This window comes from Falco cherrug, chromosome 2 (assembly GCF_023634085.1).
Source record: "Falco cherrug isolate bFalChe1 chromosome 2, bFalChe1.pri, whole genome shotgun sequence".
Lineage (NCBI taxonomy): Eukaryota > Metazoa > Chordata > Aves > Falconiformes > Falconidae > Falco > Falco cherrug.
Genome location: NC_073698.1, coordinates 22,303,079 through 22,317,440, shown reverse-complemented (window position 1 = coordinate 22,317,440; position 14,362 = coordinate 22,303,079). Strand labels below are relative to the sequence as shown.

Sequence of the window (14,362 nt, the reverse complement as noted above, 5' to 3'; positions counted from 1 at the left end):
AGAGGGGAATACTATTGTGGCAAAGTAACTGTGTGAGACATAGCTGGGAAATAGCACTTATGTAATGTACTTTATGGTAGCCTTGACAGTGTTTTCAGCTTAGACTTAACTTGTTTGTATGCAGTTGTGGCATCTCAAGGCTTAGAGTTTTAGATCACCAGAACTTGGGAGATCCCAGTGAATCCAGGGGAGATGAACTGCCTCCAGAGGCTGGATTGCTAGGTTCCATGCAGTGTAACGTACCCTGATGCAAGCTGTCTTGCCGCTGAGTTCAAGCAACAAAGACCATGTTAGTTTTCTTGCAGAAGTTCTTTTCTGTGTTACTGTATTGAGTCTTGTTCAGATAACTCTAGTGGTATAAGGTGGATTCCTTTTTTTTGTTTTTCAAACTGTTAGCTGCATTAAGTGTGTATAGATTGGAGTATACAAAGTATTTCAAGCAAATATCTAAATGCCTTCCTGGAGACTTCAATCAGTTCAGACTGTTTTCTCCTCCCACTTTTCCACTTCCGAATGGCCCCTCTTCAAGAGAACTGTTTCCTTTTTGTGATATCAAAATACTGCGCTGCTTACGAGCTTCTTAACACACTTGGCTGACTAGACCTTTTAATGTGACGAAAGATGCAAAACTTCAGCAGAAAATGAGCAACTCGTGGTCTTTGTTGCTTGAGGCAGAAAGGTTTATTTGATTAGAATTATACTAATAAGAAAACTTTGGGTGTGAGGGGTTTTTTTCTGATTGTATTGTGAACTAAACCTAGAGGGAAGAAGCTGGTTGTGCTTTGTGTAGTTTTCAATTTTTTTACACATTCTGAAGCTCTGAAGTTGTTTGACCCTGTAAGTAAAGCTCTTAGTTCAACCTGAATCAAAAGTAATTCCTCTAAATTTGCAGAGGCATTGTGCCTTTTGTGTATGCCTGTTTAGAAATAATAAAGCTTAGACAATGATTACCTGTGGCTAAAGCAAGGGAGGCAAGCTGAGAAGTTCTTGCTAGATCAGAGGAAGAAAATGGAGCTAATGCTGCTTGGTATTTAGAAATATCCAGAAGTTGGACAAAGTAGACCTTAAGCCATGTTAGCCTGACTGACTCATTACTTCCGGTTTTGAATACCATGATATAGTGAGATGCAGATTTTTTGAGTGAGTAAAAAGTGAATAATATTCACTTTTTCTATAGTGAATATTATTACAGAAGGTGCTGAGTACTATCTCAACAGCTTCAGCACCTGCTTTTAAATTGTGACTTCTGTTAGTCAAGTGAAAGGACCGTGAGAGGGTGGGCCGAATAATGGAATGATTTACTACGTATGCCTTTAGTGGTGAGCATTTTGACTGTGGGGTTTTGCTTTAAATGTCAAACCGTGTAGGTAGGATGGTTCAAGGACTTTCAATATGAGGCAAAAATGAACTTGCATTTTCTGGGATGAAAGGCTGGACTTAAGCAATAATAAGTGAGTGAATGTGCCTAGATCTCTGTTGTTCTCCTTTCCTATCTTCAACAGCAGTAACAGCTTGGCCTTGGCCTATGTATAGAACCAACTCTGGTTAATTGGTGTGATTGCAGTCTTGCTGTTATAAAACAGACACAGACTCACTGAAACACATATAGCTGTACAAAGGAATACACTTAATATATATATTACTGTAGGATTTTTAGACTCCCAGAAAGGCTTCTGTGTTTTATGTTGAAAACTTGATATGTTTTCCATTGCTTTAGGAAAGTAGGGGTTTTAACAAACGTCATCTATGCAGTTGACATTCCTGAAGTCCTAGTAAATCCTTCTGCTGCTTAGATAAGTCTCTGATTCTTCTCTTGAAACATGAGAAAATGGTGGCCTAAGACAGTTGGTTTTAATTGAGTAGATCCTATGTAATATTTGAAATGTGCTGCTTCAGCAAGAACTTGTGAGACTGTATCTGTTCAGGTCTATCTGCTTGCACTTTGTGGGCTGGGTAGTGGATTTTGGGGAAGGCATGCTAATAGTCTCCTTACCCAATCTTTTTGAGTCCCTTTCAGAGTGTCACCTGCCTACCTGACAGCTTCAGTTGACAACCCCTGCCTCAGTGTATACTCTAAATGCCAAATTAATTGTAACAAAGTGAAACCTATTCTTACTTTTATCTCAGCATAGACTTGCAAAAGCGATAATGGCTACCAGAGAGAAAACACAACTGGAGAAAGAAATAAAGAGCTTAAGAATAGGGTGCAGGAAATGCTGGAAGATAGGAGCTAGTGTACTCCAAGGAAATATAGAGGGAATCTCCCATTTTCAAGCTCCTGAAGGCTTATTTTGATTCCTTTCTGTATTTAGCATATGCCCTTTGAGGTTTTTATACATTTGTTTTTTTTCCCCAACTTTAGCCAAGGGGTAATGTAATGTGGGAACTGAACTGGGAGAAAATGGCATCTCTTCTCACTTCCCCCATGCCAGCACTGCAAATATTGTGGTCTGCCAAAATGTCACTTGAAGTGAAAGAGAGGATCCCTGTGGAAAGAACTTCATTAAGTTACAAAAGGCTAAATACTTCATTCCCCATGAAAGAGAGGGTATGAAAGGGAAAAGGTGACGGATCTACCCACTCAACCGCTGAATCTTGAGTCCACTGCCCAGTTTCAGATTGAAGTCTTCTGAGGCAGTGGGGGTAAGACAGGAATAAACAGTCATCTTTGCTGTTGAAGAGATGGATGCTAGAATCAAATGAGGAATAGTAGAGGAAGCAATTATTTTAACAATTTTTAAGCTTCTGTGTAAATAAATGTGGTGCTTCTCTCGTGAGGTATTGTGTTAACTACCTGAGAAGTGGAAACTGTTGAGTTCAGAAAACTGAACGCAGAAGAATTTTTTTCAGTGATACCCAAAAAGAAGTTAGTCTCTTGGTCTGAACTCCAGAGAGTTAACTTTAAACTTCTAGAGAAACAAGACTACTTTAACAGCTGTGTAGTACAAATGAGAAAATGGGTACAAAAAAACACCCCAGGGTAATAAACTGGGAAGCTGAATGGCTATTGAACTGTCTTAAGAAGATCTGAGGTTGTATTAGTCTTCATGATCCAAATTAAGATAAGGACAAACTGTAAAACTACTGTTACAAATGTTATTGAAAATCTGTTCTCTTATGATGTTGAAGTGTTGGCAGATTCATCTAATTAGCAGTCTCCACTACGAACAACAATCAAAGGTATATTGACAGATAGACCCCATGATGGTAGAGGGGGTCACAGATCATATGTAAGAAACACAAAAATATTACTGGACTCGCCTCCTGTCTCAATACCAGAAAGCACTTTGGTAGGGGGTGTGGAACCTATTTTAAGACCCTTGAGGACACTCTATTTGTCTTGAAAGAGTGTATGGGGATGGGAGGCTTTCTGACTCTGCAGAGTACTGTCCATTATGATGGATCTGTTCCTCCAGTAAGAGCAGTTAGTCATACAGCGTGAGAGATCAAGGCTGACACAATCATTAATATGTGCCATTTTGTATGCATCTTGCTGTGTTGCTTCATGTGAGGACACACTAGAATGAGAAATTCTTATCAAACATGAGTTAATATAGAATGATCTGCTCTTTCCTCCCCTTTGTTTTGCCTGACCTCTGCCAACATAGGAGGGAAATATGCGATCAATGTTCTGTCAGGCATACTTTAAACACCCTAGATAAAAAATTACAAGCAGCTCCTCTGCTCATTCTATTCCACTGAACTCCTCATTCAGCTATGGAACTGGAGGTAGCACTTGGGAAAATACGATAATAGTTTCCTTTTTTAAGTTGAAATTGTAGTGTTGCTGATGGCTCAAGTTGAATTGAATGCCTTAAACCTTGACTCTGGCTTCAACTGTGTTGATCAGCAGTAGCTCAGTAGAATCACTTGAGGATTCGCTCTTGAGATAGCTGAAGATACTTTGCAGAACTCAATGCTAAACACTTGCCTCATTAAAGCCATGTTGCTTGGAGCACATGAGTGGTGGGAGAGTGGGAAGTGCGAAGTTAATAAGAGGGTTTCCACCTGGGCATAGTACTATATCTACCATGCCTAATTTTTGCTGATACTTTCTGGTTTCCCTTTCATGAGTGAATATGTGAGCTAATACTACAACAGTTGTAAAAAATGTGAAAGACCAGTGTCTTTATTTTTCATGCTTTTCATTTGTGTAGCTTTACTACTTTGAAATAACACCACCTAAATTTTGCAAAAAAATCTGAGAATATCTCTTTTCTGGTCCTGTAACTCTTCAGAGCTGGAGATGACAAAATCTCAGCTGCATGTCTTAGGCAAGGGTTCTGAGGAAGGAGATGTGGCTGCTGTTGGACTGATTTGAATTTGAAAAGTGGTTCTTGTTAAACATCTCCCATGCAAAGTTGAGAACTTCAGATGTGCCATGCATCAGTAGTCTGGGAGCGTTTCAGTGTGAAGCGCAGATTTTGTACTTGAAATTTTCTGTGAAATGTAACCGTGGTTGATAGGTGTTGAGAAATGCAGAGTCTTTAACAAGCCACTAAAATGTGGATACATTTTAGCAAAAGCAACAGGTAAAGGAGCACCTATTCTTAACTAATTCAAGTTCTAGTGAGACTTTGTATGTTAAAAAAAAGCTTTGTAGAAAATGAGTATTCCATGTTCTCATTTTTCTCTGCTGCCCCCTCATCTAGCAGATGCTCCATTAAGTTCAGGCGTGGAAGACATTGGTTACAGAGTCTAGCTGTAAAGGAAGACAGTAGTATTAGAAGTTTTTCAGTAAACATAAGAAACCTAATGGAAGCTTTCAGAACATGAGAAAAAAGACAGAAAATTGGAGAGCCATGGCATGTCAGCTGAGTAGAAAAAAACATCATTGACATATAGTTGCTAGTCTTTTAAGTGAAGAAAATGGGTAATTACATGGTACATCATGATGACATATCTAATGTTGAAGGTGACTGTAATGCTTCAGCTCAGATAACGTGTTTTTCCAGAACAGGAGCACAAACTTGTGGAGCTTCTGAACTGGTACATCAAAAATGCTTTGTATTACATCGCTCGTGTTTTCAAACCACAGTACTTCTGGTGGTTTTTTTTCCAAGTACTCTTATCACCATTTTTAATATAGAACTGAATTTTGCATAAGTCTAAGCATAGAACTTGTACATGTTTTGTTAATTGCTGCAGGTTCTCTTAATTCTAAGGTGAGTGTCTTTAGTTACTTGCCAATCTTTCCAGTGTTGAATCTCCATAGCAGTATTTGTATGTTGCACTTGTAACAGAAATTATGACTTCTGCTCAGCTTAGCCCAAGATCCATCAGTAGAAGATTCTCACACTGAAATTCTGTAGCATTATATTTAATATATTCCACCTCTGAAATCCATTAATGCTAAAAACGAATCTTTTACAAGATCCGAGTTGAGCTTAGAGCCTTTAAATATTAATACACTTTCCCCGTTGTGCAGTCCCTGTGTGACTTTTTTCCCCCCACTTCTGCTCTTTGGTGTGCAGCAGCAGGTGAGATGTGATCGAACAACTGCCTTGGCTTCGTTTTGAGAGCTAAATTTTTCAATAAATCATGCACTTGAAGGGAAAAATCAATAATTTTGTTCTCTTCGGGTATCTACTGGGAATGGAAGAGACTAATCTCTAGCTTGATTCAGCTGAGTTTTAGAAACTTAGCATAATAATCTGCAAATGTTTATCCCTTATAGGCTTAACTATATGCATACATATGCTCACTTGATTTTTCTTTCCTTTTCTTAATAAAGCTTTTTCAAATGAAAATATTTTGAGCATGAGATTTACTTTGGGTGTAATTCTTGCATTCAGTTTCTGCTTTAATTACATTTGAAACACCATAAAGTCTTATTGTGTAGCTCTTAACCTGGGTAAATTTCTTTCACTGGCATCTCGTGGAAGCTGAGTTGAGAGCAGTGACAGGGAAAGCTGAAGAAGAGAAATTGGATCACCCAGAGAGGCCCTGGAAAGCATGAGATGAGAGTAGCAGGTATTATAACCAAGCAACGTTGGGTGTGTTCCCCCTCTTCAGTCCTGTGGAAAGGAGAGATAGGGGAGTGTATCGACTGGTTTTCACATTGGGCTGTATTGAACAGTAGCAGAAAGGCAAAATCGGAGGAAGCCCGTTCTGAGCCTGTGTATTTTCCTGTAAAGTAACTCTGATACAAATGAGCTACACAGCAAATGTGCCGTGCAGAACTCATGTGCCTAGACTGACTCAGTCCTGTATTATACATAGATGTAAATAACAAACTGATACTCGAGCGTAAGAACCCTTGATGTCAGTGTCTATTGATGATCATGTTAGTTAAAAGTATTAGCATAGAAGCAAAAGCTGCTCTCTTGTCACTCTTCTGCTTACTCCGCTGTATCTTTTGCATGCTTCAGTGTTTGGATGTGCTACTGAATATGAGCATGGATAAACATGTTTGTGCTACCATGTTAAAAAAAAAACAACAAAAATTCATGGTGTAACTTATTGTCTGTAGTCACTGTCTTGACTTCCTAAACTGGGTCTTAGGATTTGCAGGGAAGCTTTACGTGCAGTTGTTTTGTAATTTAGCAGTGAAGAGTGAGGATACAGAAAACATGGTTATTATGTAGTTTTCTTAGTTTTGCTCTTCTGTAGGGTAACATTACTATGAAGGTTTTATCACCTATAGGGAAAATCTCTTAAGAATTAATATATTACTGGATTTATCCCATTACTTTCATGACCTTGATTCTTATGGGCACTTTTTCTTGCCACGCTTCTGAACAGTTTAAGAAAAATGTGTTAAGGAGATCTTTAACAGGCACCATTATTCATTGTAATTAAATACTGATAGATGTATAAATCTGGGATTATCTAGGAATCCTGCATATAAATTGCTCTGGATTTCTAAAGAATTAGAGCTCTGATCTGATACTGGGTTTACGCACATGCTAAAATAAATCTTGTTGGGTTGCTATCTAAAACTTATTCTAATAACCATTGGGAAAACTCAGACTGGTTCTGGAAAGGAGGAAAACCTGAAGGGAGCAGGCAATTAAAAAAATAAATTGTCTATCAGTGTGTTTGTCTTCAAGCAAAGAGTATGGTTCCAATAGTGTCTTCTGTACTACACTTAGCAGGACAGAAAGATTTGTGTAGCACGTGTGTTCTGTAGAAGGGTAGTAGCTTCACTACAGGAATTTCTTTAGCATACGCAGTATGTAAGTAGTTTTTATATAAACCTACATTTCAGATTCTTCAGCACAACTACAGGAGACAGTGCCTGTGAAGCTATGAGAAACTTTGAAGGTGTTGCTTTTTGTGTCCTGATGCTTTTGATTTTGGAAGAAAGGATGTTCCTTCTTGGTGATGTTATGCTAATTACTCCCAAAGAATGGGGGTGAAGTTATTGCCAGCTTTTCAGACTAGAACTAAAGTTACCTACTACTGGGAGCTCCAAAGCCTTGGTATTGTGTGCTTCAGTCCTGCTGAAAGCTAGTAAGGTGTATGGATAACTGCTGGAAGAAAAGAACAGGTCCTGTACTGCTAATGCCTTGTAACACTTTGAAGATTGCATCCTTGCGTGTTGTGCAGAGTAGTGGGATACTTTTTTCTCCCTGCTATTATCTGCTGAAATGCTTTTGAAGTCAGTATTCTGGAAAACTGCCTGATGTGGACAATCCCATTTTAGCCAACCATCAGCTCTTTCAGAAAGGCTTTTGGGAAGCTCCTCTGGTATATTTCAGCTAATAAGTTACTTCAGTTATTAGTCAGCCTGGAATTCTAATGGGCTCTTCTGTGTAGTACTAGGAATTTGCAAAGGAAGCTAATGAGGAAAACTAGGGAAATAACACATTACTTTATTGTACCAAATACTTCTAATTGCTCAAATGTCTGTTGTTCTTAATCTACAAACAGACATCAAGCTAATATGTACTTACACAGGGAACAGTGTCTAGTAATCAGATGTATCTTCAAAAATACTAGGTAGAAAAGATTTAGTGTTTTTTCTTACGTGTTTTTGAGGAACAAATAGAATCTTTCATAGCTCCAGGTATTTGATAATCTACATAGAAAGTTAGTTGTATGGATGTGGAAAATACACAACTCTTCGTGTGAAAAGCTGCTTTGATTTGAGCGTTCTGTGTAGAATTACAAATGAAAGAATATAGGTGTTACCTGGACCTATAGGTTTAAGTACACACTGGACTGTGTAACTTAAGTATTAGGTTACCATTTTCTCAGGAAGTAATACTAATAGGTTTGAGCTGCGAGTGGCGAATGAGTTAGGCTATTTTTGTTTCATCCTGCTTTCCCTTTTCAGCATTCATTAATGACTGTTTTACCTTATCTGTGGTGATGTTTTTTCTGTTAATGTTTTCTGGCACTGTGATAGTTGATTTGCTTGAAGTGGGGGCACTTGGACCTGAAGGAATGCAAGGACCTTTAGGAGTCTGAAGACCAGGTTTCTAAATAACCATTCTTTCTATAGCTGGAAATTCGTGGGGGGCTGCGGAGGGCTATTAAAAAACAAAGCCTCTGTTTTTTCCAAGGTACTTTTCCATTTGTCAAGACCCAGAAAAGACCTTGCAGTTTTAGACTGCAGGTATTTTAGCAACTGGGGGCTCATCCTGCTAATGCCTTGTCCATGCTTTAAGACAGAATAGATCATAGTATATAACACACACTCTTCCTTTCAATTTTTATCTGAATTGAATCTAGTTTTTGCTGTTTTGTTTCTAAAAGCTCTCGTGTTAGAGGAAAATGACTGGGAACAAACAGTATTTCTTTTAAAACTGCTTATGATCTTCGTATATGTTAAGGCTTATTTCTAAACAGATGATCCCTGAGTTACCCAGATCTGTTTTCTGTTGTCTAAGTTAACAATGTAATAATGGCTTCAGTTGGATGGCAAAGGAAGTATGTTTGCTTTGAATATGAGAGTCTCTGCAGCATACGGATAGGCTTAATGTCTAATAAGCATGAGAGACCATGGAAACATAAAGATGTGTGATGAAGTGAAAGCAGGTTTTTGTTAAATGAGAACCTACCTGTGAAGTGCTGTGTTTTCGTATGGTAGAGCCTGGTGGTGTGATTTTCTAGAGGAATAAGGTGAATGGGTGTCTGATTTGTAGGTAAATGAGTTACAGATACTGGTATTCTTGATCGATGTTACCAATATTACACTTTTATAGAAACAATTCAGAGTTCTCTTTCATACTGAAGGGTGAGAACTAAATACTCCTTTCTTTTTGCGAGATGCTTACTTTCATATCTGATCTTTGCCTTTCATTGAAGGGGAGGGGGAGTCCTTGTTCATGCAAATTTCTGTGGGTTTTTAAAGCATAAGCAGTCTTTCTTGGTGTGGAGCCAGCCAAAATCAATAGAATTTATTCACCTGCACTGTTAACTTAGTGAAGATAGTGGAGAGTTACTGCCTTAGAGTAAGAATTAGGGTATGTCTTGATGATATTTTCAGACAGTAATGATAAGACCACAGATAGCTGTATCTGTCTTTGTGGGTCCTATAATACTGACTACTCTTTAAACCTTTTTCTGGAGATAATTTCCTTTCTCTTCAGAATTAGAGAATCATCCTTGTAGCTGAAGTGTGATTACTCCAAGCCTGCTCATCAGTTGCATGAAGGAAAAAATTTCCTTCATATGAGAATTAAGGAAAAAGATGTTTTAGGTTTGGTTGAAGCTAGAAAAAGTCCTCTTGAATTTTTCTGGGTTGATTGGTCTGTCAGAAACTGGAGTTAAGCCATTCTCCAGCTCTGTGAAGTTAATGCCTGTTTACATGTGTGTTCTGTCTGCTTTTGTCTACTCTGTGGAGTAGAACTCATCAGAGAAATCTTGTAGAAACTTCTAGAATGTTTATGTGCCTTTGCCACAATGGTGTTTGCTTATTTTTTACTGATAAATATGTCAAGGTACACTTTGACATCTGTAACAATTCATGTAATTGAGGTGGTAATGCTAGAGGGTTAGTTTTGCTCTTTCATATTTTGAAAGTGATTAGTTACGTAAGATAAGCTGATTGAAGCTAGGTAGTGAGTACGATCTCTCTGTCACTTCAAAACAAAACTAATCTGGATATTTTGTATTTTCCACTATTCCCCAAATCATAAAATTATCATAACCAGTGTTCTAAGCAGGCCTAAAATCACAGTTCTGGGATGTCAGGACTTAATGCTTTTTTGGAGAGCTGTGGGAATGAGTGTTTATCAGAGCTGAAGTAATTCAGATATCCTCTTGAAGCTTCCGTTGTGCTGGGTTGTGATGGTGTCTCTGCTCGTCGTATATGCTTTGCTTTTTCAAGCTAGCCAGGCAAGGGTAAGAGCGCACTTGTGAAGTTCTTGGCAGCCCTAATGGACACCAGGGCTGTGGTACTGGTGGTGGTAAGATTTTTTAAAAAAAATGTTTCATAAGCTTAGAACTGGTGTAATCTCTTCATTTCTTGCAGACTTGAGTCTTGCGTGCCTCTTCTGTCATCCTTTTTCCTTTTACTCGGAAATAGGCTAATTGAGGAAAAGAATCAAAACCCATGGAACACTTAACTGTTCACTTATGTTACTGTGTTCTCCTTCCTACCCCACGACGATAAAAAGAGTTTCTGAGCTGGGCAATGGTAACAACTTCTATGAACATGTTTCTTGATAAGCTGACTGTATTTCATGGTGTGCCTCACTTAAGTAAAATGTGTGTCACAAAATAAATTCAGCTTAGTCCCTGAAGCTGTGGCAAAGCTTCCTGTTCAGTTATGTGTCCCCTCTGCTGCAAGCTGTGCTTATCCGGGGAGTGCTTCAATTTTTTTGTTTTCATATCATGAACTTTTTTGCTATTATAATGCAGCATTATAAACATTTTGTGACAGATTTTGTGTGGCAAAACTAGCTGTGGAGAACATAATGAATTTGTGTTCTGAATTGGTAGTAATCCAACCGATTAACTTCCCTTCCCACCCCCTCCATAAATCTTAAATTTGTGCATATACAGGAGCTGTCACAGAGTTTAGACTTTGCAGTTTGCTTTTGATTTGGTAGAAGAAAAGTATGTTACTGCAATAGCAGAGGGTTTCCTTATATCGAGGCAACTCTCATGTGTTCTTGTTATTTGCTTAAATAAGCATTGTAAGGTACTCTGTTTGACCCTCTGAATCTTATGGGAGCTGGGTTGAATCGTAACGTTTTGAACCCAGTCAAACTTTAAAGCGAAAGGACTACGATATAGTCATGTTGTGATGATCTCTTTCTATGGCAGAGTAGACCACCTGCATTATTCTTTGGCGAGGGATTTATTGCAAGTTTGTCATGAACAAGCTGTGTTATTGGGAGAAATAAATTCTAAGTTTTGAACTTAAACTCTAAAGAGTCCTACAATTTTGTTTGTTTATAAATACAACATTGCATAAAAAACTTTTTTCTTTCAGTTTGCTGCTGATTAATTAAAAAAGAAATGTAGCAGCTTGCAGGGTTACTTAGAGAACTCTGTGGGTGTTTTGCTGTTGACCTAAGTACAACTGCAGTAGGGCCCATAAACTACATGACAGACGAGTTCTTTGCGAGTAGGACTGCTCTGACCGGTGGCTGCCTTAGTACTTTACAGAATAGTTGGGTATGTGCTGTGATGTTGAGCCACAGAGAAGTCTGAAGGAAAAAAAAAGTCATGTATAATGATTAGTCTTCATGGTGCCTAATATCCTGGAAGTATAGTGACTCACAGGCAACCTGTGCTGCACAGTCTCTTGTGACAGTTTGTTACCGCAGCTTAATGGTTGAGAACAATGTTGACTGTAAGCTCAGTTCTAAAAGTCCTTACTTGTTATGGGCGGCAGCTCTTCACTTCAGGACTTGAGAGAAACTGGACTGCATTCTCCTGCTACTTACTCCAAGATAATGCTGTTGAAATTATGGGGAATTCTTCAGACACAGTCCTGCATTATGTAAATATTTTTTTTAAATTGCTCTAACCTTATCCTCACTGCCTGGAATAGTGATAATACTGGTACAAATTTTGTTCATATGATAATGCATGTGCCACAAACATGTGACAACCTCTTAAAGGGCTAACTGTTTTGGTCACTGAAGTTGTTAACCTTTCATAGCTTCTGCTGGCTAAGATGAAGAATGCCAAGGTGCATCTAGCACGTGCATTTACTTCACACTATGCATTCCCGTTGCACTGGGGATTAGCTAGATGCAGGTCTCTCGCCTTGCTTGAAAACCTGTGTTGGGAAGCAGTTAAAGTGGCTGTAAAGCCTGGTTTTGCCTGCCCTGTAAGTGTGATTTATTCTTCGCTTCTCAGTTTCCAATACTCTTCCAGTTTATCGCAATGCCTCTGAGAGACAAACTTTGTTTTGTAATTAGGGGTGTGCAGTTCCATATCTAATAAACTGGTTTTAAATAAATACCTGCTAGTGAGTAGTCTAGTATTTGGGATCACTGTGTGTACTTAAAGGCTGAGTTTCATATTCAAGTAATGATATTACAGCTGTGAAGGGGGCAAGCGCATGGTATAAGTGACCTGAGTGTCTGCCTTGGTTTCCACAGAGACTCTGAAATAACTAAATCAGAATTATTTTCTAGGTTCTGTGGACTACAAGTCTTTAACAGGCAACGTCATCTTAGACAAGTGACCTGGATGCCAGGTCAGTCTACCTGCACGTCCCTCTTGTTTCAAGTATGGCCATAGGGCATTAATGTTCCTTAGATAAATCCTTGGGAGCAAACCTTGTCTCTGATGCAAGAACTGTTCAGATGTGGAATATTCTAATTTGGGGCATCTGCTGGTTCATGTAACAGTGACTGTAGGGTGAAAATTAATGCACATACAGACTGACTAGATTGCAGCATTTGCATCCTCTTTCGGCTGGTATGTACGGATTGTATTTAGTATTTGAGCACAATCTGCTGTGACGCCCCAGAAAAGAGCAACTGACCCCTGAGGCAACTAAAGGTTGAAATGTTTTTCAACCTGGGATCATATAGGTAATGGATTGACAATATCCACACGGCACTAGAAGCCTGGGAAATGATGGTGGGCACTTGGTGGAAAGCTGGATGTAAGATCTTTGTCAGTTTTGTGTTCAGCAAGGCTGACACATTACAAGGAAGCTTTACTCTGATTTGGTGTCTGTTATTAATTCAGGTTTCTGTAGCTGAAGTATGGAATTCACTGAAATAATATGATGTACTTGGTCTTTCTACAAATAAGTGTAAATTCTACAGTACAACTGGGGACCATTTGTGTGGCTAATAGTGACTAAAGTTGTCTGCCTTGAAGATTTTGTGTTCTTGGTGGGGAAGAAGGTCAGCAGAGCGTGTGCTTTTGGATGTGGTGTTTAGTAGTCCGTAGAAGTCTGGGAAAATAGGGGTGGATAAAACCAATTAATGGTTAAGGGGCTTTGTAAGGTCTGTGTTGGTATGGTAACATTTATGTCTCCGTTACAGAATTAATACTTCCCAACTTATCTGTAAATAACACAAGGAAAGGGGACATGGGTTCAAAAATTAACTAGCTGACTTCTTTGAAAACCTCTACTTACTTTTCAAGTTATTAAAACTTAATGGCTCTATCTATATTAGTTTTAAAAGTTCTCAAGGGATTTATAGTTCTGTCCAGAGCTTGACAGACAAACTCTACGGTTCAGTAGAGAGAGTTAATAGGTTTAGTAAATATTACTAAAATAAATCTATTGTACAACTAAATCTTTAGGGAAATTACTCTGGTGGCTTTATTTTAAAAAAGTAATGTGATCTTGATGGTTTTGTGAGGTTTTCTTATTAAAATTATTTTTAGTAATTGAAGTGAGTATCATATTTATTAGATAAACTTTAATAAAAACTTCAGATGTACACATGGGGTAAAACGATAGGGAACTAAGTAGTGTGTTTTAAAACACTGAAAAAAAAGGTCTTTGAAAGTCAGTGTTCACTTGAGGGAATGATGTTTATTTGACTAAAAAGAAAAATTTGCCTGGGGCTTTCTTACATAGCATCATTATATTCTTGGTTTAAAAAAAAAAAAAAGTAAAAATACAGGAAACAGTCACGGTGAAAGCAAGTCAGGTGGTGTGTGCAGCTTCTCAGTTGAGTGGGTTCCAGTGTCTCTGGGCAACAGTTACGCAGTATCATTAAGGTTTATTTTTTCCCAGCTCTTTCTAGAGTTAGACAAAAGCAGTCAGACCACGAGCAATGCAGTAGCAATGCTACTTTTATTTCCTGAGCTACCTGTGCATATTGGGGAGATAATAAATTTGCATAAACTCTATATGGGAATAGAACATTTAAGTTGCTAAGAGTAGGATCAGGAATGTTTTAAAATTTGCTAGTTTAGGCCGCAGAGATGCTTCTGATCTGTATCTGAAATGCCTTTGCAAATCACTAGTTTATAATGTGTTATA

The 14,362-nt window shown here is 38.4% G+C and overlaps 1 protein-coding gene across 4 annotated transcripts in view; it reads left to right on the top strand.

Annotated features, from left to right (window-relative positions):
- Positions 1-14,362, top strand: part of ATP8A2 (ATPase phospholipid transporting 8A2) — a 349,977-nt gene that overhangs the window by 107,261 nt on the left and 228,354 nt on the right. The window lies entirely within an intron of this gene.